Source organism: Stegostoma tigrinum, chromosome 2, assembly GCF_030684315.1.
Source record: "Stegostoma tigrinum isolate sSteTig4 chromosome 2, sSteTig4.hap1, whole genome shotgun sequence".
Taxonomy (NCBI): domain Eukaryota; kingdom Metazoa; phylum Chordata; class Chondrichthyes; order Orectolobiformes; family Stegostomatidae; genus Stegostoma; species Stegostoma tigrinum.
This window is the reverse complement of record NC_081355.1, coordinates 88,994,385-89,000,041: the sequence shown is the minus strand read 5'-3', so window position 1 is coordinate 89,000,041 and position 5,657 is coordinate 88,994,385. Positions and strand designations below refer to the sequence as shown.

Here is a 5,657-nt window from a genome sequence, read left to right as displayed (position 1 = left end):
CTTGTTACCTTACCAATCAGGCACACAGAACCTTTGTTTTTGGTTAGAGGAGGAGGATGGGTGGGAGACACTACCTGGGTAGTGTTTCGGGTAACGCAACCACACAAATATATTACCTCACTTACTCACCAGTCCCGTGTCAGCTCCTGCTCAGTGTACCTCCGCCTATTCACGAGGTAAGCTCTTGATAGATTCAAAAACAGTGACTCATCGGCTTTCTGACAGGCTCCTGCTCCAAGCTCCCGCTCGCACTGCTGCTACAACTAGAAATGGAAGGCACCGGCACTCGAGGTAAGCTTTTTATAGATTCAAAAACAGTGACTTATGTAAGAGAGATAATGGGAACTGCAGATGCTGGAGAATCCAAGATAATAAAATGTGAGGCTGGATGAACACAGCAGGCCAAGCAGCATCTCAGGAGCACAAAAGCTGACGTTTCGGGCCTAGACCCTTCAACTTACTTATGTAAGAGATTGGCATGTAAACTTAAAATGTATTGGATTGTGGGTGTGGATAATGCACTGACAATGGCTAGAGAGCTGGTTGGCAGACAGGAAACAAAAAGTCGGAATAAATGAGTCTTTTTTTCCTGAATGGCAAACAGTGGCTAGTGGGGTACCACAGGGATCAGTACTGGGATTCCAGCTATTCGCAACATATATCAATAATTTCGCTGAGGGAATTAAATGTAATATCTCCGGATTTGCAGATGACACAAAGCTGGGTGGGAGGGTGAACTTTGAGGAGGGTTCGGAGATGCTGCAGTGCGATTTGAACAAATTGAATGAGTGGACACATTCATGGTAAGTGCAGTAGAATGTGGATAAATGTAATGTTATCCATTTTGATAGCAAAAACAGGAAAGAAGATTATTATCTGAATGACAATAGTTTGGGAAAGGGGGAGGTACAATGAGACCTGGGTGTCCTTCTGCACCATTCGCCAAATGAAAGCATGCAGGTGCAGCAGGTGGTGAAGAAGGCAAATGGTATGTATGTTGGCCTTGATAGCCAGAGGATTCAAATACAGGATCAATTGCTACAATTGTAAAAGGAATTGTAGAGGGAGTATAATGAAGGTTTGCCAGGCTGATTCCCAGGGTAGCAGAACTGACATTTGAAAAGAGACCGAGGGTAGATGAATGTGTAAGGGCTGTTCACCATCGAGCCAGATGATGAATTTGGTCCACAATTCCACCATATATGGCTGGTAGGGGAGGTGGTTTGTGGACAGGAGGAGGCAGCTGACAAATGCACTTTGCAGATGGGCATTCCACAAGAACACCATTAGACAGTAGTTCTCCTTCTTGAAAGGCCACTCATGAAAGGCCAGACCATTAGTGTTCACTATTTCTCCACTTAGCCAGCCTGCTGTGATGGACCATTGCTCCAGGCCCCATGGTCGTAATACTGATACAAAAGCTATAAACAAATAAACTTTACACAACAACTTTAACCAAAAACACATTTAATGTCTCAAATAATTCCTAACTGATTGCCCTTGTATATTGCATGTAGGTGCCTTTTTGTGCCCTAGTGCTCCTATGCTGTGTTACCTCAGTCCCTGCAATATGGCCCACGGAAGGTGCTGACCTTTAGAGCAAGAGGGTTCACAGCATACCTGCAAGCTGATCTTGAATGTCTAACTTCAGATTGTACTGCCTTGGCATGGGCTTGCTGGGCACTAGGCAACAGCAAGAGTGTGAAGAGTAGCTGGGACCGACTCTTGTGGGAGCTGTGTTCCTAAAAGTGCTGGGAACACAAATCCTGGTTTCCGGGAAGAGGCCAGCAGGTTGGTGCTTCACAGAGGCTGTGTCCTCCCCCTGACAGGCCGGTGATTTCAGTAATCCCAGTAATCTGTAGGACAGATTATTGCCCAGCTGGCACTGGTATTGGCATCCACAATGGCAGTAGTCTGAGCCTTCATGGCAGCAAGTAGAAATTTCATGGCTTTTGTCTGATTTCCTATTACAACATTCAAACATTGTTTGGTGTCTGCAATGGAAGCTGAAACATCAATCATCGGTATGTTCTCATGGTCTTCTCCATGACTGGGCAGATGGACTTCATGCTCTGAACAACACCATGTGCTAAGCTGACATTGGGCTCCTCCGTTTGTACTTGCAGTGAGTATGTTTCAACACTTGTGTTTGACTTTCTTGTCTTACTCAGCTGCACCATCTGTGTAGGAATTAAAGAACATCTGTTAGAAATACATGCTGATTGATGTTGATAAATTAAACCTGCCATACCACACTATTGCATCAATTAATTTGAAGTATTTTTAAATGTGTACATGGGGCTACCTTAAATCTGTGGAATTACTTTTCACAAAGACAGTGAGGTATTTCATAATTAAAACAATCATTGGTCAGGATACAGTAAGCGTAGGCTCTGAGAAATGTGTTAGAGCTGGATGTTGTCTCAATAGTAACCTTGTGGTATTTTTCCTCCTCTCTTTAGGGAGCAGAATGGCTCTCAGATGAAAAAACAAAAAAGAGTTGTTTCAGTAAAGGAAAAACGGAGGTAGGTGGTGATTATGCTGTAGGGAATAAGGCAAGATTTTGTACAGTGAGGTGAGTGGGAGCTCAGGCTGCTCCTTCACAGTTTGGTATCTTGCCAGCAGCCATGTAAGTATTTCTGGTCAGAACCAAACCGCACATGTAGAAAGAAGCCACGTTGCATTTTAATACCATGAATACCAAACATTTATGGTTGTAACTTTTCTGGAATTTTAGAATTTAGAAGAAATATACTAATATACAATTACTGGGTACACATGCTGCATGGCTTTTTAATATGATAATGTGAGAACCAGTTTTCAATTTGGATACAGTGGTTGCACGTCTCTACTGAAATAATTATCATTGACATACAACGCTTGTCAAAACATCTAAAGACCTTGTAATTAGCTGTTTTTAGAAAGTAATGTACATGTTATTCTTCTTGCTTTTTTAATTTCTTCTATATTTTGGATAACAAAATGTCACTTCTTCAAAAGAAACTCAGTTTGTGATTGTGCACTGTTGGTGCTATTTTAGGTTATAGCAGAGGAAGAACTGAAGGGTGGGGACAGTTTCAAAATAAAAGCTTATAATTCTACGTGGTGAGCTATGTTTTTAAAAGCTGTTTATTTAAACTCAATGCTGCCTAAGTTCAAATTCTTTTAACTGGAAGCTTTAGTCCAACCATAGGGTGAAGATAAACTTTGCCAACTGACTGTGGTGTACAGGTGAAAAACATCATTAGATTGACTGAATCTTTAAGACAGAAATGTGATTTTCTCTGTTGATTAAAATTGCACAATAATAATTTTGGTTTGTCAGCTGGCTGGGGTGTACAGGCCACTGTCATTCAAAGAAAAGCACAAGAACGATAGAAATCATGGGATGGAGGATTGTCGTATGAGTAGAGGTTGGGTCGATGAGGCCCACATTAACGAGAGTGTAGTAGAATGTGAGAGGTTTGTATTGAATCATATAACACTTCAACAGGGTTGGACAGAATGGATGCAGGATGTTTCCCCCCTCTTGGCAGATCCACAACAGTGGTCATGGTCTCAAGATATGGGGCAGGCAACTGGGACTGAGAAATATTTACAAAATATTAAAAATGAGATGGTGCTGGCAACAAACTAAATGACTGGAATAACATAATAGTTATAAGAGTTGCATGCTGAGGGTCTGAATTGGCATGTGCCTCTTATACCTGTTGTGTTATTCCAGTCATTTGGCTTGTCTCCAATACCTTTTTAAAAAAATTGTAATTATCTCTCTGCTTCATTTAAATCGGATTATAGGTCATCCCTTAGCTTGTTGTTCAATTGTTGACACTTTACTCACACCTTCTGACACTCTTGATCACATTCAGAGACCCATTAATTAGCCTGTTGACACTCCATTCACACAATTTGTATGATCTTATGATCCTTCTGCCCATTGATCTCTGGCTATGAATTCTGTAACAGTGTTCTTCTCTCCCACTTCATCTGATGAAGGGGCTACACTCTGAAAGCTTGTCATTTCAAGTAAACCCATTGGATTACAACCTGCTGTGATGTGACTTCTGATTTTGTACACCCGAGTCCAACAGTGGCACTTCCACATCATAGAAAATAGCAGGCATAGCTTTTTGTTGATATTAGGGTAGTATTCAATCGAAAATGTTACCAATAAAGACTGTTAGGGAATAAGAATTTATTTCATTCAAGTTGATAATACTTAGCCCAATAGTGCATTTTAAAGAGCTTGTTATTTAATACTTGGCAAATAAGTTTGCTATCTTTTATTCCAATTTTCTCAGTATTGAAAGTCAAATTGTGGTTGAGAGATTAGTTAACATATTTTTAAATTCTGGGAGCATAAATAAAACAAACAAGATCTGGTCTCTGTGTCAACAATGAAGACAAGCATGAAATTTGTTTGGAAGTTTTCATGATTCAAGATTATCTTGAATTATCAGAAGGATTACCCATTAGCATGGTTGCTTTATAAATTGAGATTGCAGCATGGTCAGTTATATATTTTTCTGAATTGGAGATGGCCATAACTGATGCTAACTGTAAATGGAAAAATATGGGCAAGTGTTCTGTTCTTTGGTATCCTTCAGCATTATTTGCCACATCCCCAAAAAAAGGATATAGATACACAACAGAAACTGTTATTTTAGATTTAATTCATGAATTCCTGTTTTAAACATGAGGACCACATAGTAACTGAAGATTGCAAGGCAATACAAGTATTGCATTGAATTATGCATATAGGTTTTCTCTGCAGTCCTGCTCAAAAACTGGTATGAATGTGAGTGAATGATGGAATTTGAGTGATGGGGCTTATCCTTGTCTCATCACTCTGACCAGCTAATTCATTGCAGAACTATTGCTGATCACTTCATCCTTACAGGAACAGAGCACAGATTCCCAAAAGATCCATTCCCTTTCTATCTTCATTCTGCTGCTTCCTGAGGCTGCCATCAGTGGTCAGAGAATTTTGGTGAATTGCTGTTCCTTTTTAAAGTGTATTTTCATGTGTTTCAGTAGAATCCCTACTATAACACGTATTTTGTACACAAGCAACTGTATGAAAGCTAGTGTTTAATTACATAGGAAGCTACTGTCTAAAATGTTATAAAGGCATGCCTATTGACATTCTGGAACATGACCATTGCAGAGACAAACTGCCATGGTCAAGAATGTTGAAGTGTTATCATTACGTTGGAAGTGGTCAATTCTTACATTTTTATTGGGTTGTTTACTTTTTGGAATTAACTGACTTGACAGAAATTCACAATCGCATCAGTGGCATGGCTTGCTGTCCATACAATCCTCAACACAACTCCACTGCTCTCATTACATCCACTGGAGAACTGTATGCTGCGACAGCCATGGATTTCCCAGGGAGAGACCCTGCCATCTATCGGAGTCTGGGAGGGCTTCCTCTTCTGCGCACTGCTCAATACAACTCAAAATGACTGAATGGTGAGCATCAACAGGGATAGACCCTTGTGGTAGCAGTGTATCACAAAGAGATTATGAACCTAATGATCCTTAAGGCCTTTGAATGAGACTGGATCAACAGTGGTTGGAAAACGATAAACACGTCTAGACAGGGACCATTTTTCTGATGCCGTCCCACCAGTGAACGGTGCAGTTGAACAGCA

The 5,657-nt window shown here is 40.6% G+C and overlaps 1 long non-coding RNA gene across 1 annotated transcript; it reads left to right on the top strand.

The window, feature by feature from the left end:
• Nucleotides 1-223: 223 nt before the first annotated feature.
• LOC132206780 (uncharacterized) lies at nucleotides 224-5,413 on the top strand. Its single transcript, XR_009443153.1, has 3 exons — nucleotides 224-291; nucleotides 2,463-2,525; nucleotides 5,278-5,413. It is a non-coding gene; the product is annotated as an uncharacterized LOC132206780 (long non-coding RNA).
• Nucleotides 5,414-5,657: the final 244 nt, after the last annotated feature.